We start from the raw sequence: 24,784 nt of genomic DNA on the forward strand, positions 1-24,784 counted from the left end.
ATGTAAATGAAGTGGGATCATTGTTATCGATCTGCCAGCACATACGTACTGAGAGGGACGCGGCTAGTGATGAGTGTCTATACCGAGGATATCGATCAGCCGTTGCCAGGCTCAATAGAAACAAGCATGCAAGATAACAAGACACATTGATCACAGTAAACAGGGGGAAACACAATATCACACGACATCCTCTCTCCACGAAGTTTATATTCCACGCACAGCCGCCAAAGAGACAAACACAGAGAAAGAATTAATGAATTGAGAAAAAGACAAGAGAGCATAAACAGGGACCAGCATGCAGATGAGCAAGAGAAGGGTAGAGAGAGGGAGATAGATGACTTGAATCTGGCAGGGGGAGATTGATTAATTGTTTGTGAAGAAGTGGAAAAAATGAGCAGATAATGGAAAGGAAATACAGGGATAAAAAGACAGATAAAATGATCGCCAGGCCGATAGGACTCTGGATGCATGAGGATATGAGGCTGTGGATTTTGATAAGAGGTTGATAAATATGAAAAATGTGTTATAAATTTTGAGAAAACAACAGAAGGCTCGAGTGTGAGGGAATGAAAGAGGGAGGAGAAGAGGAGGTGAAGTTTTTGGGAGGGAAGCATAACGAACCAAATCACAGAGTTCATCTACTGGCTTTAAACCAATCCTAGTAGTGCCTTCCTCTGTTAATCCATCATCAGCTGTTCCCACATCCCCGCTGCCAAGCTGGACTGTGCATAGTCCTGGGTGAGTGAGCAACCTGATAAATGAAGGTCAGGACGAGACAAAGTGCCCACTCTCAAAACTGTTGCCATGGGGCCACAGGGGCCAGGTAAACCATTTACTAACCTGGGGTGTATGTCAATGTTTAAACAGCCACATTTTTGTCCCATCTGTGGTGTCAGATCAGTTCATATTTATATGTCATTCAGTTGAATTAATTCATGTAAAAGAGAGTCTATTGTGTGTCCACCTTGTCTCAGACGCAGTGCAGTGTTTATGATAGTCAGTTTTGATGGGTGTGAACAGCTGGTGGTGTAAATAAATTGGACTCTACTTTGTTTCACCGCGTGTGTGTTTGTGACCGTGTGTGTGTGTGTGTGTGTGTGCGGAAAGATAGATAGGCTGCGCTGCTGTGCGGCTCAGTGCTCAACCATGCAGAACACAGAAACAGTAATCAAACAGAAAGGGAAAAACAAACCACCAGGACTACAACCTGGAACACCTGCTATCACACATTTGACTAGGCTTTAGTCACTAACCCTCCATCAAAGATTTGCTTTGCAAATAGCTGTAGCAATCTGGGAATATAGCCATTAGTGAAGGGCACCCATTTAAGAGGTTGTGGGTTTAGCAAATACCACAGAGCTACCAGGCATGAAGAGACTTTTTTACAATTCCGAGCTGTATTACAGATAAGATATAGACAGGCAGCGCTAAGTCGTGTGGCCCTCTGCCTGCTTCAGTTAATTAAAAATCCACAAAAATAGCACATTAGAAAAAGTGTATTGTATTATAAACGTCTAGTCAGATCCCCACTTCAGGAATTTCTCATTTAGTTATTAGAAAAAGAATCAATCTGTAGTTCAAACATGTCACTTTGCAAAGGAAAGTCATTTGTGCGCACTGAAGTCAATTACGTTCACGTCACTCTGTTTAAAACAAATGGCTACTACATTATGAGAATGAAAAGCTGATTGACCTGAAAGTGAAACTTTCAACTTTAATCTTAGGTGTTTCTCCAGATGAACAGTCCAAATATTCTGTACACATAACTTAGAAGCAAATCACTGGTTAAAAGGGCAAAATGGAAATGAAGAGAGACCTCCCTGAGCAGATCCAGATGAGCACAAACCCCTCGGAGTCCTACCTGAATTGAATTTTGATCTGGATTAAGGCTGATGGAGATAATTATGCATTATGTTCTGAGTTGAACTCTTCTTGAAGGTGCTTACAGCTCCCACAAGAGCATTTACTTCAACAGTGTTTACTGTTGCACAACAAACCCACCACCGCTGGACAAGCTGAACCAAACTTACTCTGACACGGCTGTCACCAGAGCCAATAAACAAGACTAATGTGCATGCTAACACATACTCTACACAACACACTCAAATTCACTTACATGTGCACACATACAGACACGGACACTCTCCCTCTTCCTCTCTCCAACGGTACTAATTGCTGATTAGCCTTATCAGCATCATCAAACTTCAACGCATCACTATGGGGTAGATTGCACAGACAACCATGCCCATGATGATGATAATGGAAATGGAGAGTGCTCATCATCAGGCATGAAACAGCCTGATTACAGTCATTAATGGTTATGATGACTCGGACTGATTAATAATTTAAATAATCAAGTTGATAGGTCTAACTAGGTGGAGTACAATGCTTATTACATATATTTTTATTTGGCTGAAAAGAAGCATTTATTATATTTTAGAATTTAAAAACCTCAATAGGCAGTTATAAGTTTCAGTATTTTTCAGGCAATCTTGCAAATTTGATTGCAATTCTTTACACAGATCAACTTCTCCTCTCACTTTTTAATAAGATTACTTTTTATGTGAGCTTTTGAGTGGGAAATGTGCGTGTGTGTGTACCCATGTGTGTGAGGGTGTTTTGTTCCTCCTCCGACAGATCGTTAAACTAGCAGAGCCAAATGAGGTGCTTCCTCATTAGCCTCATTAAGCTGAACCCTTGTTTTGTTAATTGACATAAAAACAAACACTTGCTCATGAAAGAGAAGCTGCCAATTATCAGCTGTCCCCTCCCCCTGTTTTCTTTGTCTTGCTGTATGTGTGTGTGTGTTTTGTGAATCAGGGCCAACAGATGGATGATTCAAGCTTTCTATGGATCTTTCATTCAGTTATGTTGATGACTTATAGTTTCCGTCTCGCACTTACGATTAGAGAGTTTTGTAATTAAATTTTCATGTATGACTGCATCTATGCAAAGAGAAACTGTTTTGTCGAGAAGATATAGAAAAGCATGCACATCCAGACAATGCAAACTAGGTGCTGGACAAGTGTGTATTGTTACAGTTTCAGTTATCACAAGATGGTGGTTCATACCTGTTGTTCTGGTGACGTGATATCCAAGCTTTTTTAAACAAGCCCCAAGCACTTACTAAATTTTTAAAGTGTACTATGGGGCTTTATGTATGTACATAGACATTGCTGAGTACATAACTGAGTATATCATCATAATCGGATCACTATTTTATCTGCACTATGTGTAATGTTGGCTTTTCTATACAGTATGTGTCTGTATGATATGTATGTATATATTTATAAATGTATTCTATATGTATTCATCACAGACTGTAAAAGTAATAGATGTAGCTACCATTAGTTTGTGGACTGCTGCAGACAGACTCAAGTTTGGCATTGCTTCTGTAGCGATCTTGTTTTTTGGAGCCAGAAGTGACCATATTTGGGTGAGAGTGTGGAGCTGTGGAGGAGGGGTGGATGTGACTGAGAAGCTGAGGACACTATCAGCAGACAGCCTGTCACTCACAGCAACCTGCCCTTTAATATGCATAACTTTAAGGCTTAATAAAATGTAAATGTTTGAGTTATATGAAAATGAATTAACTCATACAGTTGTCATCAGGTGGAAATTAGCAACAGAGACCAACACTTTTTGTAGCAGGCTACATGTTTATTTCTGCTGTAAAGCTGGGCTTTTTAATACGGGTGTCTACGGGGGTTGACTGGCTTCTGGAGCCAGCCTCAAGTGGCCAATCAAGAAACTGCACTTGTTGGCACTTCATATTGGCTTTATTTTTTTTTCAGCCCAGGAAGCTGTGCTTGGGGCCAACTGGGACCAGGTGACCTGTTGGGTGCTCTGTCAGGTGACCTGGCCTTGTGGGTATTTGAAGGTGCGTCTCTGCATTCTATATTGTCTGATAAGGAGTGTGAAGCTCCAAACTTGAATTAAATATTCATGGGGGCATAGTCTTGTATATGGACTCTGTTTTTTCAACTACTTCCTCAAAACTTCAGGAAAGAATCACAGTATCACTGGCATTTTGGAGATGATGGAGTTGGGTGGCTGTGACGAAGTTGGGTGGCTGTGACTCTGACTCAGGAGGTAGAGCAGGTTGTCCGCTAATCGGAAGATCGGCGGTTTCGATCCCCGGCTCCTCCAGTCCGCATGTTGCAGTATCTGTGAGCAAGATGCTGAACCCCAAATTGCTCCCGGTGGCTGTTCCATCGGCCACAGCCACCATGTGATTGTTGCCTCGGCCACCAGTGTATGAATGTGTGTGTGAATGGGTGAATGTGACTCGTAGTGTGAAAAGCCCTTTGAGTGGTCGGAAGACTAGAAAGGTGCTATACAAGTGCAGTCCATTTACCATGACATCTTTAAAAGAATGATTATTTTTGGTATTTTGCCTCAACTGGATAGTAGACAACGGTGAGTAAAATAATTATTGATAAAGGTACTTGGCTAGACGAGACTCCATGATGGCAAGAAGCTCCAGACAAAGAAGTAAGAAGTAAAGTGGACAAAAAAGAACTCCAGTGCTTTAAAAACAAGTGTTATATATGTTAAAGGTTAGCATATCACACATTGTTTTTTTTATTGTTGTTGCTGATTTACCCACACGGGAGAAACTTGCTCTACTAAACGTAAGCAAGTGAGACATGCCTGCTCGTAACCATGGAGACCCCACAGCATTTCTGAGAGCAACGCATAAGAAAGCTTTTGTCAGACAATTTCACAAACTCAAACACACACACACAAAGGCAAAATTGATACCACACAACTGTCAGTAAAATATGAAATCGATCATTGTAGTGATCACCATGTGGAACAAAGCTGATCACTTGCAGCAGGATTAAACAAGCTCTCAACACTTCTAACCTTCAACTGCACACATTCACATACACACACACCCATGTGTACACACACACACACACACACACAGACACACACACACACACACAGGCGCATGCTGGATACCCTCCCTGGGACTTCTAACACCAGTGTTTGAGTTATTGTGATGGTGACAAATGCAACGAAAAAGAGCAGTGGAGAGAAATGAGATTTTTGTGGGAGATGTTTAATCTCTTTCCCACATGGTGCCAGATGACACCGCACAAAGACACACAGACACACACACACACACACCTACACACAGCTTTTTCCTCAGAAATGAACAGGAAGTGAACAGTGGTCTCTGCAAATGGCACGAAACATGCAGTGATTGAACATGGAATGATTTATTACCCACTTACCCTTGCTTGGGTAAAAAGGTGACTTCATGTAAGCGGGCAGAAGAAAATGTGACGGTGGCGAGTAACGTTGTACTATCTTGAGTTTGAGTGGCATTTCCTAAGCCTCTCCAGAACATACAAACAAAGCAACCCTTCAGCAATGTGGACCAAGACACACACAGACAAGAACACACATGCAAACACAGGGACACACTCAAACACAAGCACACATTGGCACACACAGAAATCCTGGGTGATAAGGAGTGTGAGGGACTGGCCAAGGAATGTCTTTGCTTGACATTTGTAGAGGATTCACAGAAAGGGAGAGGGAGAGAGAAGGAGAAAGAGAGACCAACCAGCAATGAGTCTGAACAACCAGGATGTAACTGAAGTGATCAATGAGTCCCATTTGTGCGTCAACGCCTTCTAAACACTGTCAACAAATGATATTACCAGGGGTGACTCAAAGGCTCATCTGCTGAAAAACGCTTCTGTAAGAGGCTTTAAAGGAAACTTCGACTGTGGGTATACAGCTCTAATGGAAAGTAACTAAGCACCTCATTGCAAGTTTCTTTGAGTTACTTTTACTTAACTTGAGTATTTCAGTTTTATGCAACAATAGACTTTTAATCCATAACATTATCTGATTTGAATTTAAAGAGTAACCTACCCAACACTATTAGAAATAGCTTCGCCTTGATCAACTGCAGCAATACTGCTACCATGTTAATGCATCACCGGTTATAATCTATTATAATATATTGAGACTGGATAGGGATTCTGGGGCCTCATGACAGAAACATCTCACTCTGAAATCCATTTTTATCTCAGTTTAGATCAGTGGTTCCCAACTGGTCCAGCCTCAGGGTCCAGATTTCGCCTTAATTATTAGTTCAAGGTCCACACAGTTCAATTTATTCAGCGTCATACTTCCATATGGCTTTGTCATCAAGTTAGTTTGCTGTCTCTGTTAAGTAGCTGTCCATCAGTCACTCACTTTGTGCCAGAAATTCTCTGTACTTAAAAATAAAGTGTGTTTTTTACATGTCACTTGCAGTCCAAGTCACTTGCAGTCTATTCAGAATGGACCCGTGACCCACTTTTGGACCACAACCCACCAGTTGGGAACCAATGTTTAAATACATTCAGTGTCATACTTGCATTTGGCCATGTCGCCGAGCTAGTTTGCTGTCTCTGTGAAATAGCTGTCCATTAGTCACTCACTCTACAGCAGGAAACGGCACTTTAAAATAAAAGCTTTGTGCCAGAATTTCACTGTACTTAAAAATAAAGTGTGCTTTTTACAAACTTGACATGTTTGTGAGTCACTTGGGATCCAGTCAAAATGGACCCATGACCCACTTTTGTACCGCGACCCACCAGTTGGAAACCAATGGTTTAGATGACATTAAAGATGTTCCTATCTTGTTTTAGGATGGGAATTAAGATGGAATTTCCCAGGTCAGGAGTCCTAAATTAGGATGGCATGGACCCTGTGCTAAATTCAAAATAAGTGCCATAAATGGCAGCAGCCCTGTTGTTGGGTCTGTATGGCAATGACAACAAAGGGGGGCAACAACATGAACACCAAAATGTAATGACTGAGCGGCTATTCAAAACATATGATGATGCTTAAAAATACCCAGTACAAAAAAACTAAACATCCTGAAAAGGTTGGGTTTATCTCCTCCACCAACACGATAAGTGCCCTAACTCCTCGTATCTAAAATTAAACACTGGTCTTTTATGTTCATTACAGTGAGTTAGCTAGCCAGTGACAAGTGAGAGATGTTGACAGTAGCCTACTGACGGATGCGCTGTTATTAAAGATACAGGCAGTCTCGTACATATTCTAAACATAGATACAACATAGATACAGGCATGACAGGGGGAGTGCAGATTGAAGAGTTGAATTTACACTTATAGTTAGGATTATTTCAATTGAAATAAGATCGGAGGTAATGAGTTTAGAAATGGCTTCTGGAATACAAAGACATGGATTCTTCCTATCTTTGAAACCTAAGTAAAGACAGGACAAGCAGTTAAGGATTAATACCACATAATAGTACATCACTACATTTTGCTGATACCACTTTGGTACTTAAATCCATAAAGTGTATGTGGTTGCCACTTTTGGTTGAAAGATATTAAAACTTAACCAACCCAAAATTAAAGCAGCTGAACTTCTGATAAAAGAACAGAATAAATGGAGCAACACCTGCGAGCTAGCTCAGGCAGTCAACTCGAGCTGCACTGATTCATACACACAAGTCATACGTCGCTCCCCATATGTCATCTACAAAACACACCCTCCCAATTTGGCAGTTTATTAAAGCTGCAAAATCTTCCCAGCTCTCCTTTTGCACTGTATGCTGCTGCCCTGCATCAGTACTGCTACTCGCCCTTTCAGCCCCACCTCCACCCCAGCATCCACCTGCAGGCTCTGGCTAAGGGGGAAATATTTAATCATCACTCCCAAATATCACATGTGAACATATCTGTGGGATGTGATGAGGCTGGAGTCTAGACACCAAATCTAAACTATGTTTTTTTGTTGTGAGTTGTCTCACTGAAATAAAATCAGAAATGTCATAATAATAAGACATCAGTTTTCTTACAGTCATCTAGTTTGGTGGTCTGCATCTGTCTAATGGTGGTAACTATTTAAACCTGCAACCAAAGAAAAATCTGTGTCCTGGTGGCCTACTGATTAAAATGTATGCCACAGACCCTTGTTGCGTAGACGAGGCAAGTTCATTTATAAAGCACATTTTGGCAACAGGGCAAATCAAAGTGCTTCACACGTAACACCAAAAGCATCGGGACAAAGTGCAAAAGAAACACAGAAATACAGGGACATTTAAATACAATTAAAAATGCCATTAAAGAGCTAGAGAATAGAAAATAAGCACAGGTTAAAGTTACAGTGCCGTGTAAGAAGTGAATAAATATTTGATTTAATAAAAGGCAGCAGCCTTGATTTAAAAGAATATAGAGTTGCAGCAGACCTGCTTTTTTTCTGTGAGCTTGTTCGAGATGTGGTGTATAAAAACTGAACACTGCATCTCCAGACATCCTGGTTAAATAAATAAATGAATAAAAAACAAAGCAATGCCTCACTTATATAGTTAACACACAGTCAAGTGATTAATGTACCATACTATATGCACTGGTCTGCCACCATCTTACTGAGGCACCATGTAGAGACAAGGATGAAGATAAAGAGAGGAGAAGTATGAGGATGATTCAAGAGTTAAGGGGTAGATGTAGCAGCTTTGATAATCTTGTTCTGCCAAGTGTCCCCTTTTTGTTGCATCTTCGGGGAGATGGATATCAAGCTCTGAAAAATCCAAGCAGGCCCTGTTACATCGACAGATATGCCTCAGACACCTCCCCTGTGTATCTCTGTGTGTGAGATTGTGCTGGTGGGCTGACATGGCTGTATGGTGCTATGTGCTCTTATAGCTGTCATGTCTTTGCATCACCATGTGCATTCATGCATGGGTGAGTGTGTTAATAAACGTGCATGTGCTTGCGTGTGTTCATTTATCCCCTTGATTGTCTACGGTAGCACCCCTATCTGAATCTTCATGCTGGTGAATAAGCTTATTAAAGTCAGCAGTCCCAGCAGTCCAGCGCATCAAAGACTACCAATTACCATCCACATTACAAAGACCGTACTGATGTAAATGGATGTGTAGTTCTGCTTCATATCCTTTCAACCAGGGACTGTCAGACTGTAGAGCTGCGCACTGATGAGACTAACAGGGCTTTGATTAACCTGACTGGGCTTCAATAATGAAAGAGACAAAGTAGTAGCCGAAACCAGTGTTCTCCTGATCATCAAGTTAAATAATACACAAATTACGCCAATAATAAGTGTTCAGTATTGATAGAGCTGATCATGCACTTGTGTCAAAGACCTGTACTTGTTCGCAGTCATTAAGTAAACAACTAGTCCAAAATACTGCTATGAAAGACAGTGAGAGACACAATACCTCAAGGTCTGCTCTCTCTCTCTTTCTCTCTCTCTTTCTCTCTCTCTCTCGCTCGTCTCGTACTTGCTGCAGAGCTTTCACCAGGTCGCTATGGTAACTTCGGTTTCCTGCCAAGATCACTTCCAATGCACCAGATTTGACATTCCTCCTTTCTCCATTTCCTCCTTTCCCCCTCCTGTCCATCAGTTCGTCTCCCCTTCCTACTCTCACCTCTCTGTGACTCACCTGGTTGTCAAGGGGTACGGAGCGTATCAGTAATCCACCTTAAACTCCAGCTGACATCAGTTGAGCTCAGGTAGCCCTCAGTGCTCATCTGCCTCAACCCTCCACCTATCTTGCAGAGTGAATTGGATGTTGTTTGCGTGTTGAATCTTTGTTGTAACACACAGATTGTTTTTTCTATTAAGTATGTTGTTCCCTGGAAAAGTACAGATTCCGTCAGCGACAATGTCTGCAGCATCTTGCACACTCTAAAATATATACAGTACAGGCCAAAAGTTTGGACACACCTTCTCATTCAATGCGTTTTCTTTATTTTCATGACTATTTACATTGTAGATTCTCACTGAAGGCATCAAAACTATGAATGAACACATGTGGAATTATGTACTTAACAAAAAAAGGTGAAATAACTGAAAACATGTTTTATATTCTAGTTTCTTCAAAATAGCCACCCTTTGCTCTGATTACTGCTTTGCACACTCTTGGCATTCTCTCCATGAGCTTCAAGAGGTAGTCACCTGAAATGGTTTCCACTTCACAGGTGTGCCTTATCAGGGTTAATTAGTGGAATTTCTTGCTTTATCAATGGGGTTGGGACCATCAGTTGTGTTGTGCAGAAGTCAGGTTAATACACAGCCGACAGCCCTATTGGACAACTGTTAAAATTCATATTATGGCAAGAACCAATCAGCTAACTAAAGAAAAACGAGTGGCCATCATTACTTTAAGAAATGAAGGTCAGTCAGTCTGGAAAATTGTCCCCAAGTGGAGTCGCAAAAACCATCAAGCGCTACAACGAAACTGGCACACATGAGGACCGACCCAGGAAAGGAAGACCAAGAGTCACCTCTGCTTCTGAGGATAAGTTCATCCGAGTCACCAGCCTCAGAAATCGCAAGTTAACAGCAGCTCAGATCAGAGACCAGATGAATGCCACACAGAGTTCTAGCAGCAGACCCATCTCTAGAACAACTGTTAAGAGGAGACTGCGCCAATCAGGCCTTCATGGTCAAATAGCTGCTAGGAAACCACTGCTAAGGAGAGGCAACAAGCAGAAGAGATTTGTTTGGGCCAAGAAACACAAGGAATGGACATTAGACCAGTGGAAATCTGTGCTTTGGTCTGATGAGTCCAAATTTGAGATCTTTGGTTCCAACCGCCGTGTCTTTGTGAGACGCAGAAAAGGTGAACGGATGGATTCCACACGCCTGGTTCCCACTGTGAAGCATGGAGGAGGAGGTGTGATGGTGTGGGGGTGTTTTGCTGGTGACACTGTTGGGGATTTATTCAAAATTGAAGGCACACTGAACCAGCATGGCTACCACAGCATCCTGCAGCGACATGCCATCCCATCCGGTTTGCGTTTAGTTGGACGATCATTTATTTTTCAACAGGACAATGACCCCAAACACACCTCCAGGCTGTGTAAGGGCTATTTGACCAAGAAGGAGAGTGATGGAGTGCTGCGGCAGATGACCTGGCCTCCACAGTCACCGGACCTGAACCCAATCGAGATGGTTTGGGGTGAGCTGGACCGCAGAGTGAAGGCAAATGGGCCAACAAGTGCTAAACACCTCTGGGAACTCCTTCAAGACTGTTGGAAAACCATTTCAGGTGACTACCTCTTGAAGCTCATGGAGAGAATGCCAAGAGTGTGCAAAGCAGTAATCAGAGCAAAGGGTGGCTATTTTGAAGAAACTAGAATATAAAACATGTTTTCAGTTATTTCACCTTTTTTTGTTAAGTACATAACTCCACATGTGTTCATTCATAGTTTTGATGCCTTCAGTGAGAATCTACAATGTAAATAGTCATGAAAATAAAGAAAACGCATTGAATGAGAAGGTGTGTCCAAACTTTTGGCCTGTACTGTATGTCTTTAGAAAACAAACATCATTACTAAATGTTAACTTTATCAATGGAAAAGTTGCTTACACATACCGAATTGAAGCTGTAACCGGTAACTTAATAACTTTTGTCTTGTTTGCTGAAACTGTCACTAAATTCAGACAGCACTGAATGAGATGAATGGTGATTTCTCTGCCCACTCTATTGCCTTGTAGCATTTGTAATAGCCTTGCTGCAGTGAACGAAAACACCCAATCAGAGTGGAGGAGTCTCTAATGCAACTCTCAATCACAGGTTGTGAACTGCAGTCAAACTATTACACTAGGCAATGCTGATCAAATACAAATCAAGATTGTGTAACTGCATTGTCTATTTCTCACCTCAAATGCTTTCAGAAACATATTTTAGTGTACTGTTTAGCTGTGAAATGAGAAAGTTGGTCTGGCTAGTGGGCAGGGCTTGGTGCCCCATTTATGAGTTGAGAGAGAGAAATGTTCAGTTTGTTTAAAGTTAGAGTTGGAAGCTTTAATGAGAATAACTTTGTGTTATATTTGTTGAAACTGTTACTATATTATAAAAGGAGTTCATGAGACAGATTATAATAAATGTCCCTCCTCCTTTCCCACTGCTTCTAGTCATTGGACAGAATTTACACTGAAAACAACCAATCAGGGCCAAGGAATCACTAATGCAGCTGCCAATTGTATCAGTCACTTCGCAAACTGCAGTCAAATTATCAAACTAGGCATCAAATGATCAAATATGAATCAGAAGTCTGTTCATGCATTGCCTATTTCTTGCCTCAAATGTTTTCAGAAACATATTTTAGCGTACTGTTTAGCTGTGAAATGAGAAAGCTGATCCAGCTGGTGGTCAGGGCTTGGGACTCCGTTTATCTGCATCCAGCATGGCTGCCAGGTCACAGGCTTTCTCAACTTACAGCTAAACAGTGCACTAAAATACGTCTCTGAAAACATTTAAGGCAAGAAATAGGCAAAGTTTTGATTTAGAGTTTTGATTCATATTTAATTAGCTCCACCTAGTTTGACAGTTGTTTTCAGTGTAAATTATGACCAGTGATTAGAATCAGTAAGAAGAGGAGAAATATGTAACAGTTTCAGTAACTTATTATTCTTAGTTATTCTCATAAAAGCTTCCAACTGTAGCCTTTAAACAAACCGAACATTTCTTTCTCTCATCTCATACATACACACACACACACACACACACACACACACACACACACACACAATACACAAGGAGTGCATTTGTGAGTTTAATTACCTGTGTTAATAAGTGTAATTGTGTCAGATGTTTGGGGATTAACGCTCCAGTCGAAGTGTGATTATTGAGGCGTTTCTCTTCACTGGTTTTTCAGGGTGAATGATTCTCAAGGGTCTCCACTCCAACAGGGAAATCAAACTCCTGGTGCCTAGCCTCCCTTGAAACCAAGCAACCTTAATGTCACTGACTCACTACAATGATTTCTATTGACTTAATTCAGTTGATTGGAACTCAGAAAATACCACAGTGTTGGAAAATGGCTCTTTTTGATAGTGTGTGGGCAGGGGGTGGTTCTTTAGAGCACCACCGTGTCTGTTTGGCTCCAAGAGTAATGAGTATGCATTACATATCTTTGCAGCTGCTGTTCTTAATAGTCTGTATACTAGAGTGAAATTGTTATATTATAACTAAACTGGGGTAGAAAAACTAGCTGGAGTAAACACAATGCAGTTGAAATTGTCCTCTTTTTTTGTTCTCCTCTGCTGTGTCTCTGGCCTTTTTTTCCCATCAGTTTTGTTGCTGATAAAATCTAAAACTTGTATTGGGACAACCAAGGCTCTAATCTCTGTTTTTCTGTTAAATACATTTGCAAATGACAAGAAAATTTACTGGGAAAATAGCCTTTGGTGTAAGTCACGACTACATTTTCTAACTTTCTGATTCAGTGAGGGAGAACTTGATGTTTTGTGCAGAGAATGCATTTGTAACCTTGCTCAAAACTACTACTACTACATTTTTTCTTTACTGTGGACAAAAAAAGAAAACGGTTATGTGGAAGAAATACAAAACTAAACAGAGATGAAATTATAATGACTTTCACTGACACAAACTCAGCAAGGGACCCCGGTCCTCACCAAATTTTTTATATTTTAGAAATTTACATAATTTGAATGGGATTAAAGCCACCAAAGATCTCTGCAACTCTCACATTACCAAGTCTAATTAGTCCTAGTATAGGACTTAAGAATGTATCTAACAGCAGTAAGTTCTCAGTGGAGGTTATGCTGTGACCTCACTGTCCAATGCTGTCACTTAGCAGCAAATGCTGCACAGGACATTCAGAGGACAGAAACAGACTGAGGGACGCACTTAATAAAAGACACAGCAAGCACTGACCTATACACGCAGTGAAAGTTTCCCAGGAGCATCTGTTCTCAAAGCAAACTACACACTGAGGTCAACGGGAAGACAGACTCACTGATGATCGCACATACTCATAGATGCACACATATGCACACAGGAGGATCCTATTCATAGTGCTAACACTTACAGCAGCCGTCAAAATTGCATGTGATACCTATACCCATGCAGACACCCTGGACCGAATCCTGATTCGTAACCTTTACCCCATGGGAAACCATTTTGGTAATGAGGTCTGCAAAACCACCCCTACATGCAATCACTTTTCATGGTTTTCTATTGTGGTGGGGGCACTGTGACTCCACAAGGACGAGCCCACCCCCCCTCTGTCTGTACCTCCCTCTGTCTATCTCACCTCCTCTTCTTTTCTCTCCCTCACACACACACACACACACACACACAGAATCCCACTGAAGTGTTGTGCCAAGCACTAATTACTCCTCCTATCGGCCTTCCTCTGAGCTTCGACTCTGGCCCCATAGAGCTATTGGCTGATAGTTCGGTGGTGTTGAGCCACTGAGAGTTAGGAGAAGAGAAGACAGAGACCTGCTGCCTCCAAAGGGATTGTCTGGACCTCTGCCCGGCTATGAGATGAGAGGCTATGAGACCTCTGCCCGGCTATGTCTGTCCAGTGGCCACTTCTGGCAAAGCAGAGACAGACAACGAGGGCACAGCTTGGGCCCAGATCTGATAAAGAAAAATACGTCTGAGAGATGTGACAGAGACAGATTAATCAGGCTGCTAGCACTGTGTTAGCCTTGCCCAAATATGGATTTCAGGATCTAGAGCTAAGCATTATGCATGCATGCATCAGCCTGTTGTCAGTCTCGAGATGCGAAGCTGTTTGTGGAATTTAGGACTAATACAAAGACAAATGTATGCTGGTAAAAATATCTATGTTTGAATAGTCTTGGTTGAAAACAGATTACGAAATAAATAAAGGGGAAATCCATATCTGGGCAAGCCAAACTACGTCAGATTTTTGAGGTCTTATCGAGGTCTCTATGAGACAGGACTAAGCACCACTGATTCATACATGCACGCATGCACTCAAACAACAGACACACACACACACACACACACACGCTGTATTTATTTCTGGAATGTTTTGCAGACTCCCCCTTCAAAAAATAAAAAATTAAAAACATCCAACTGGAAGGCCAGAAGAGCAGTAATGAGTTTCACTGTTTTCTTTGTTTTTGGCCAACAGCTGAATCGTGATCAGAGTGAGCGTGCTACCGAGGCACAGAGCGGAGAGAAGGAACTGCTCCACACATGAGACACATTTTTCTAACTGTATGCAGAGGGCAAGACTTCAAAGACAAACCCTCAGAACTCAGTTTCAACACTGTTAATTAGGTTAGGCCAATTTTTATGAAAACAAAGCACAATAATTCAATCAGAAATTTAATATGTTTCAGAAAGAGACTGCAATCATCAGATTGACATTATTATAGTCATTTTTCTCCATTTGTAATGGCTAAGCATTGTTGATATTGTCGATAATGAAAGTGTAACAACCGCATTGTTTTATATGCTCCCCTGTGGTGCTCTGTAATTGCATTCACTCTACTTGGTGTGTGTTTGCGTGCACGTTTGTGCATGACTGCTGTCTTCCTGTTCTTCTGTCTGTTTCTATGGGTACCTGGCTGTCTATCCTCTCCATCCAACACATCTGATTCTGCCCGTTTACTAATGTCTGTGTTGCAGCACAGCAGACAAACTCACTTTATCCTGTTTCTGTGGGTAAAACCCCAGGAGCAGAAGCACAGAGGCCTTGTTCCAAATCTCTGCAGCATGTAAATTGCAGCTCCTCAATCAATGTCCAACTGTGCCTTTTTCCACCTCTGAGCCCAACCACATTGAGGCCAGCGAGTTCCTTTCGCATGTAAACAGCGGGTTATAGCTGCAACTGAGTCCTCCATCAGCTTCATGATAGCCCAGGCTGCCATTCCGGCTCTCACCAATTATAATGGAGCTACTTAATTGAGTTAACCACTGCTGAGTGCTGGGGGCTGCTAATAAGAGTGCAATGGATGGATGAGAAAGTTAACCATCTAAAAACAAGAGTGGTTAGATGTTGCAGCTTTAGTTGTGTGAGCATAGGCAAGGCAAGGCAAGTCAATTTTATTTATATAGCACCATTCATACACAAGGCAATTCAATGTGCTTTACAAGAGAAATACATTAAAATAAAGGAACAATAGATCATTAAAAACTAAAGCTAAAAGCAAGACAATAAATAGTTAAGAACAGTGCAGAAAATGCATTTAAAAAGCAAACACATAGGTGAAGCACTTTGTGTAAAGCCCTGCTGGACAGCTCAATCCTATAATGCAACCTGTGACACAAGCCCCAGTCACTGTAGACAACAGCACAGTAGGTCACTAAGTCAAAGCTGACACAAGAATGGCTTTAGCAGAGGATATAATCACAAAATGTCTCTCACCTACAGGTCTGTAAGTGATAATAATGAACAAATAGAACACAACCTGCCACACATAGATTAATCTCATCCATCCAGATGGAACAGTATCAAGCCAAAATGAAATTATCCACTAAACTGAAGCTGCAGAGGTGAAGATGTCTTGCCACTAATCCAAGAGCCCTCTTTAGTTCTGAACTGAAGAAGCCTGAGTGAGTGGATAATTTCATTTGGACCTGACAAACCAATCAGGGCCAAAATGTGTTTCCTCACCTGCCTTCTGCTATGCAGAAAAGAGGAGAGCACGCCAACAACAGCCCACAGCGTGCCACTCACACATCAGTTGTCCCAGTGCTAACTATGGGCCTTGAAAAGGACTCAGGCACATAAAGCTAACAGGTGAATAGAATGGGAGTCAACTATGACTCTTTGTTGCACGTTTTTTGCCTCTGTCCTCATCTACACAATTATTGGTGCAAAATATTTCAGTGGTTCTCTGGGGTCTTTGGAATAGATATTCCCCCTGATCCAGAACTGGCACTCTTTGGATGCCAAGGGATAACTTTGAACTACACATCTGAGGAACAATCAGCATTGATGCTCAAAATGGTAGCTGCTAAGAAGATGATTCTAACCAGCTGGAAATCATCTACATCCCCAGCTTCCAGAAGTGGCTCAATGAAATACTTATAATCATACAAATGGAGAAAATACGGTCCTACAAGTTTGTAGCATCCAATAGATTTTCGAACATATGGGGTCCAGCCATTGACTATTACAAAGGTAAATACTTGTTGCATATGTTTGCCTACCCTTTATCTTGTAACACCTGACTATGTGACATTCGGAAATTTCTAACACTGAGCGTGTATGTCTGGCAGCTCTTTTCTTTTCCTTATTTTATTTTTCATTTTTTCCCTCTTGTGTTTTCTAGTCTGTTGTTGTTCTTCTTGTTTTGCTATCTTGTTTACATGTTACCTGCATATAAAATTGAAAATTTGAAAATGAAATATATATATAAAAAAAACATGTTGCAACTACACAAATCTGCTGCACACATATCCCACTGAACAAACTGCTGAGACACAGAGGTGCCCCTTGCATACTGTATGAGAGCAATAGAGCTTGTGTTGTGCTGGTGTCACGGCAGGGAGTGCAAGCATCTAGCTTCACCCTCTTGAGTCCACAGAGCCCATTAGAGGGTCCATGAGCTTGTACATTTCCACTTTAGCTCTACTGGCACAGGTGGAACCCTGTTGCTTGGCCACTCCTTGGCTCACCAGGGACACTGAGTTAGGGTATGACGGCACATTATAAAGCCCGTACCAGTCCAGAGGGGATTGATGGATCTGACTCCACAGAGGTCATTGGGTAGACCTTTTACATTGCAGACACTTAACGGGCTCCACTGTTTACTGTTTACTTTATAGTGTAGCCTCAGAATCACAAATTTGTCTTAAAGGACTTAATGGTATCTACTGCTTAGGACAGCAGATTGCAACTAGCCTAAACTTCTCCTGGTTAGATTTCTTTCAGTGTCCATTGTTCAGGGGGGCAGCCCATTTATCCGCAAAGGGTCTGCTCTAGAGTGTGGATACCCGACCCGAGCCTGACGGAGAAATTTTGCTTGGGTTTGGAATGGGTTTGGCCAACTTGACATGCTGCTGTGTTGTGCTATGGCCTACTCAAGTGCTGGAATTTGTTATATACCTGACAATGCTTGAACGCAACACAGGCCAATAGAAACATTTCAGGCAGGAGGCGGTACATATTCAGACTGAACTAATGAAAATGGAGGATGCTAGACAAAAGTTGCTAACAGGAAAGTTTAAAACTGCAAAAAAAAAAAAAAAAACATGCAGGGAAATTGGTGGAATGGAGGCATTTCGATTTAGTCGTCAGTGCAGGTGATAACGAACCAGTTGGTAAGACTCTAATTCAATTATATTTGTGTATTATGTGTGAGTGTAGTGTGTGAGTGAGACTGCATAAAAGGTTAGGCCACAGAGTGTGTCTATAAACTGCGCTCCAGTTGAGTGTGTGTGCATGTATATAACTATGTCAGGTAACAAACTGCATCGGACTCAGGTTGGGTTCGGACTTAAGAATATGAAAGTCTGTCGGGTTCGGGCCTGGCTCGGTTATAACTGTCTTGGACTCAGGTCGGGTTCGGTCAGGAAAATGTGGCCTGAGTCGTGCTCTAGTCTACTCCTCTCCAAAACAAACAGACCAGGTGATTAAAATCTGTAAAAACACTGAATAAAGCAGTTTCACTTTAAAAAGTTAAAAATACTTAATAATATAATATTTGATTTCTGCCAATATATCCCCCTATATTGTACTCACTGGACCTTTAAGACCCTTTGTGCCCATAGAACTATGTGTTTCAAGGCATACCCTTTCCTTTCTCAGATTTCGTTAAACCTTATGGGAGGTTTGTTCATTTGTTTTTACACTACACAACTCATGTCATTCATGCACATGTATACAAAGATTTCTGCTCCACCACACAACAACATGACTCATGCAAGGGCACTCTGACTGAAAACATCGCATTCAATTACAGTTGGAGTGTTTGCCATGACAACGGCCTTCAGTTGCCCAATAACAATGACGTTGAATGAACATTCCTTTGTGATAATATGAATGAAATGTAATGCTGGGGTGGTTGCAACAGATCTACATAATCAATGGCTTTATTAAACCTCTTGTTAAACTGATCTACATGCACAAGTATTAGATGTAATCAAACTTCTCATTTACCTACATTTATGTATGATATTGAACAAGCAGCTTTGCAAATTAATCGCCAGTGCCACTGCTATTACATGTGAACACAAAGACGTTGTCAATAGCGGCCACAGAGGGTTGCATTAACACAAAATGTAAGAAAGTTAGAGGCAGAGAGTGGGAAAGAAACATATAGGAAGTTAGAGAAAGATAACATTAGAGCAGTGGTGGTTTACTTGAGTGCATTATTTTGAGGTCATGCTAATGTTAAATGTTGAATCAATCCTTATAGATGGAGAGATAGAGGGCAAACACATAAAGTAAGAGAAAGAGATGGTGAGACGAAATGACAGTGAAAATGAGAGACACAGTGAAGCCGGCAGCAAAGTCAACACTGTCATTACAGTGACGATTAGATCAGCAGGAGGGGTGAACCGAGGAGCAGAGACACTAAAACACCTCAGAACTCAGCTGAGAGGCTCTGACATGACCTTCATGAGTTAACCACCGATGCTGCTGGGACTCAGTTCTCACATGACCCTGCAAATCTAACTCATAAACCAATAATGTCATGATCTATGTAACAGGTAGGCGTAATACAATGATGCATTACCAATGAAAGGTAACAGTGGCGTCCATATAGTGGTGATTCTGCAATATATGACAATGCAGATAAATTAACTCAGATTCTACATTAATTTATTCAGTGCATTATGAAGTGTTTTCAATTTTGGTGGATTTTATTGACAGCTGAGATTAAACTCTCTGTAATAAACCATCTTGGCCTTTTAATACTCACAGCAGCTTCTTGTAAGACAGCCCAGAAAGCAGAACGCTTCCAGAGTGCAACTGTCTGACATCAAGGAAGAACAGATCTACTGTATACAAGACAAAGTATCATACATTTTGGAAAGGCAAGTACATTAACTCAAGCACTGTACTTAGATGCACTTTTGAGATACATCTACAGTACAATTTACAGGAAAAGATTTTGCTTTTTACATTTAGCTGATGGTTTGAGTTACTTTGCAGATTAAGATTTACATACAAAACAGATAAGTTTATAAGCATGGTTATATATTAAACCACTCAGCTGCATACAGGGTAATTAATAAAATGACCTCCCTGGCAACCAGCTACAACAATGCGCTGCTTACATGTTAATGCTTCAGTAATATCACCAAAATAATATATAATGTAACACAGATGGCAGCTGTCCTGCTGCAAACTCAGTACCTCTGATTACTTTTAATCAAGGGCACACTGTCAGGAGGGGCAAGCCACGCAAATGGCCCCCATAAAACTTGGGGAAAGGAACGTCCGATGGCCACTCATATTGGCACATTTTGCAAATTATAAACTTATCATTAAGGCGCTATACAGTAGGGACAGGCCTTTTAAGTCATTTCCATATATGAGTACTTGTATTAAATCATTTTAGAGTGCTTGAGAACTCATAAAAAAAAGTTCCATGGAAGAATAGGAATGTAAATTGGCCAAATACAGAAAACAAGTGCAATTTGAAAATCATGTATTGAACAGCCAGACTTCAATAAACCATATATTTACACTTAACATAAGAAAAATCAGCAAACTTTCTGTTGCTGCCATAACATAGGTGAGACAAAGTGCTAAAGAACCACCTTCAGAGCTACTCTCCTCACCGTCAGTTCAACATCTGCACTGTTAGCATAAGCTAACACAGCAGCAACAGTAAGCTATAGGGTCCCAAAAAAACTCACACTGACAGCAAAACGCCTCGACTCTGACGTTAAACCTGTTAATAACCATTAAGTGACGTTATATGTGTGATGCTAACAGTTAGCCCCGTTACTGTGTGTGTATGTGTAGGCAGACTCTAATTAGCTTTCCCCAACATGAAGCTCAAACTCCCGCAGCAGTATTTTAACCATTCAAAAAAGTGAAAAAAATAGAGGGCGGCATGGTGGTGCAGTGGTTAGCACTGTCCCCTCACAGCGAGAGGGTTTTGGATTTGAATCCACCAGCCAGCGGGGGCCCTTTTTGTGGAATTTGAATGTTCTCAGCATGTCAGTGTGGGTTTATGCGGGTTCTCCGGCTTCCTCCCACAGTCCAAAGACATGAAGGTTAATTAGTGACTAGAAATTGCTCATAGGTGTGAACGTGACCGTGAATGGTCTGTGGTCTATATCTGTCTCTGTGTGTTAGCCCTGTGATAGTCTGGTGGTCTGTCCAGGGTCTACCCCGCCTCCCCCACAATGACAGCTTGGATTCGCTCCTGCACACCCGCGACCCTGTACCAGGAAAAGTGGTTACAGAAAATGAATGAAAAAAAATTGAAAAGTCATATGCACATGTGGAAGGTTGGGCAGCGATTACTCAATACATTGAAAGAACAATGGCATCCAAATTGAGTACACCACTACTAATGCCCATCCCTACTACACAGTGAACCACAGCTGCCCCACAAAACCCTTAAGTGGGACCACTTCTAGCTAACATATGCCAGCAGGATGCCATTAGTTAGGACAGTCAGCTAGCTACCTGCAACTGTAATATTTACAATGTTAGCTGTAACCGTCTCAATGGGCCTCTTTGTCTGAGGCTCCCCAGAGTCTGGGATCGCCTCTGCTTTTAAGTTCTTTAAGTTTCTGTAATTTTACTTAAGTGAGGGATTGAGCACAAGAATTTAACTTATGATTGAGGATTTGAATACGATTATGATATTGGTAACACTTTATAGATAATCTATTGCAAGAGACCATATCATAATGTGCTGCTGTTACAAAAGTTTTCTCCCTCTTTAATCTGCATGATAAATCATTTAAATGACTAAATCAAAGCACTGAACTCTTAACCCTGTGAGCTTCTGTGTGGTGTCACATTTGAGAAGAGATTGTATCACACCCGCAGACTGAGGAAAATTAACGCAATGCGATGGAAGAAGAGGCTAAATGTCAAGTCTACGCCAATACATGTCAAAATATGTTCTGAGGTCTCTCAGGTTTTCTGTGTGTTGACCCAGTTCTAAAGAAAAGGAATCAAATTCAAATACAACTTTGATAAACACGTTTGAAAGAGACTGTAGTGAGCTCCATCATAAACAACACAATATGCTTCAATCAAAGTGCACTTACAGTTTGCTTTCAGATGTTACACAAAGGCAGCCGGCCACCTGTACAACTCCAGCAATGATGAAAAATGATTGCTGTTTGCTGCAGCTAAGCTGGAAATATCTGGCTGGAGAGAATTTCAGTATCAGTGTCTAATTTCAGTGCTCGAGTAGCCCAAAACAGTGCTAAACATGAAATAGAGCTTGTGTCCACACACACAAACACACGCAGTGTTTAACCTGCCACAGTGACTGCCCGTAAGTTCATTGACCTCAGTCTTGGTGTTTTAGCAGCTCCCCTCCCCACGTTTGTGAAATGGTAACAGCAGGGAATGACGCGGCGTAGGAGAGAGTGAGATGGGATGTGAAAGTGACAGATGAGTCTGACTCTCGCCCCAAAGTGCTCGTCTCATCCTTGATAGGGGGTTAGAGACAAACAGTCAATCATTCTCTGTGGTGGCTCCCCTTGTAGGCATCTCTCAGCCAATGAGGGGTGACGAAAAGGCAGAGCTTCAGAATTCACCTCCAGGTTCATGTCTAGAGAGAGGAACACCGTATCAGATGGAGGGAGAAATTCTTCTTTGTGAAGACTAAATGCTTATAGTTGAGCTGGAAAAAATAGAGGGGAAGATATTAGATAAAGCCTGTGTTTTTTTTTATGATGCTGATATCTTCTCCAGAGAGGAGGGGGGTCTGTAATATTGCTCAGCCATCCAGTATTTTCTTTCATATATATTAGCTTTCATTTTGTTTTTTGATTATATAACTGCTTTGCAACTGAGAATAATAATCTTGTGTAAACCGCACAAAGCCACAAAGATGCAGACAGCAGTAAAACACCAGTCAGATGGATGTTTATACACCTTTGAATAACAGCTTTAAAACTGGCAGCAGCTTCATGAGTAATTTCTCTGTTACTCACTATAACCTCTGATGACTGGAGGTCCAGTATGTGTGTGTATGTGCGAATACACTGTTATGTCTGCACATGTATATCCGTGTATCTGTATCACACACTGGGGCGTGATAATTTCCTTAATCATGGAGGGATTCTCAGAGGAAGAGACTGTAATATAGCCAATTACTCTGCCCTCCACCATTAACAATGACAGAAGATATTAGTTTGGGAGGCAGCAAAAGTTGGAAAGACATCCTCCAGAATGCAGAACACACTGTGGCATGTCCCTCCTTATTCAATTCACTTTGACATTTGACATTTCTTTGCTGATGTGAGTTAGATGAGAATATTGATGTCACTCTTGTTTCTGTTCGCTAAATATGAAGTTACAGCCAGGATACACTTAGCTTAGCACAAAGACTGGTAACCGGTTTCAGTTCAGTATTCAGTTTTAGTTTATACACAAAACAGCTAAAATGCAATCATAACACATAATGGACACATTTTAAATTGGACACCCCGATAAGGTATCTGAGATAGATCAGACTGGCATATACAGGTGCAAAATGTCATGGCTGCATCCCATTTTGGGGGATAGAAAGCCAAAGATCCTATTAATGTCAGTGCCATTTACCTTAAATTTGGATTGTAATTTTGGTATGTATACGTAACCGTTCATATGTTGATATGAAGAGGATCTTTGGAGGCAATCTCTGTTCATTCCTGACAGCTGACAGCAAGAGTTAAAAACAAAATCCTCCATCAAATACGACCATATAAACTCAAGCCCTTTTCCCATGGAGCACAACAGCAAAACGGCAGCCATGTTACATTCAATTAAGTATGATAAAACATAGGAAACATACCTAACAGCAAGAGGTAAAAACAAAATCCCTCGTCAGATACAACCATATAAACTCAAGCCCCTACACAAATTAAGTGACACAGGAATATGTTAGCATAAATGAACTTATAAACACAGCTTAACTGTGCTAAAACAAGGAAACTGCTACAGGGGCAATGTCGCTTACTTCTCCCATGGAGCACAACAGCAAAAGGGGAGAGGTAAGGCAGGAGAGACACCTCTTTGTAGGTGGGGTACTCCCAAGGGTGAACGTAGGGGAACAGAAACTGAGTATCAAATGTTCCACATATTGACTATGGAGGCAGGTAATAACAACTGAAACAAATTTTGTGTAACTATAAAACTTAATATTAGAATTGTACATTTGACTTTGTTATACATATTACTGCTGTATGATTGACCCTGTTACATATACATGCATTTATTTCTTGTTAAAAAAAACATTTGTTCTATAGGCATGTCTAATACTTGTTGTGCAACCTTGCCTGAACCTGAGCATCCACAATACCTCAATAAATTAAGGTTATTCACTGTCATTTCCCCTCCCTGTGCAAGTGGATAATTGACACAACACAGTGGGCCACTATTGCTTATCAGGACATGCACATTTGATTGAATTACTGTATCGTTAGGCTAAGCGTTGTCTGTAAATAACCAAAAGCCAAATGTTTGATCTAGGCTAAGATTTAGCTGGAGACGACAGTCATGCTGCAATACTGCTTGACAATACTGCAGCAGCCTCCCACTCAAGCTAACGTTAGCTATCTATAGCATCATTTTGCTATTTGACAGTGAATATTCATGCATATAATGTGCTTCAAATCTCAGTGTGAAAGCTACACAATATCTTTTCGGCTTTTTCCTGTTTCTCTCCTTAAGTGACAACATGTTTCTTTTACCCAAAAGTCGACATGGAGTTGGTGATGATGAGATGCTGGCCTCGTCTATAGGCCTGAGCTGCCTCTTCTTACGACACGGTAGGAAAACCAATCAGAGGTTTTTGGATTTATTGTTGGTGTAATCGACCACAAAGCAACTTTTCTACTTATATTAGCTGGAGA

The 24,784-nt window shown here is 41.2% G+C and overlaps 1 protein-coding gene across 2 annotated transcripts in view; it reads right to left on the reverse strand.

Annotated features, from left to right (window-relative positions):
- shank3a (SH3 and multiple ankyrin repeat domains 3a) overlaps positions 1 to 22,180 on the reverse strand; it is a 284,296-nt gene extending 262,116 nt beyond the window's left edge. For both annotated transcript variants that reach the window (XM_078167969.1, XM_078167968.1), the window contains exon 1: positions 21,986 to 22,180. The gene's annotated coding sequence lies outside the window, so the exon portion shown is untranslated. The remainder of the gene's footprint in view (positions 1 to 21,985) is intronic.
- Positions 22,181 to 24,784: the final 2,604 nt, after the last annotated feature.

Source organism: Epinephelus lanceolatus, chromosome 5 (assembly GCF_041903045.1).
Source record: "Epinephelus lanceolatus isolate andai-2023 chromosome 5, ASM4190304v1, whole genome shotgun sequence".
NCBI lineage: Eukaryota > Metazoa > Chordata > Actinopteri > Perciformes > Serranidae > Epinephelus > Epinephelus lanceolatus.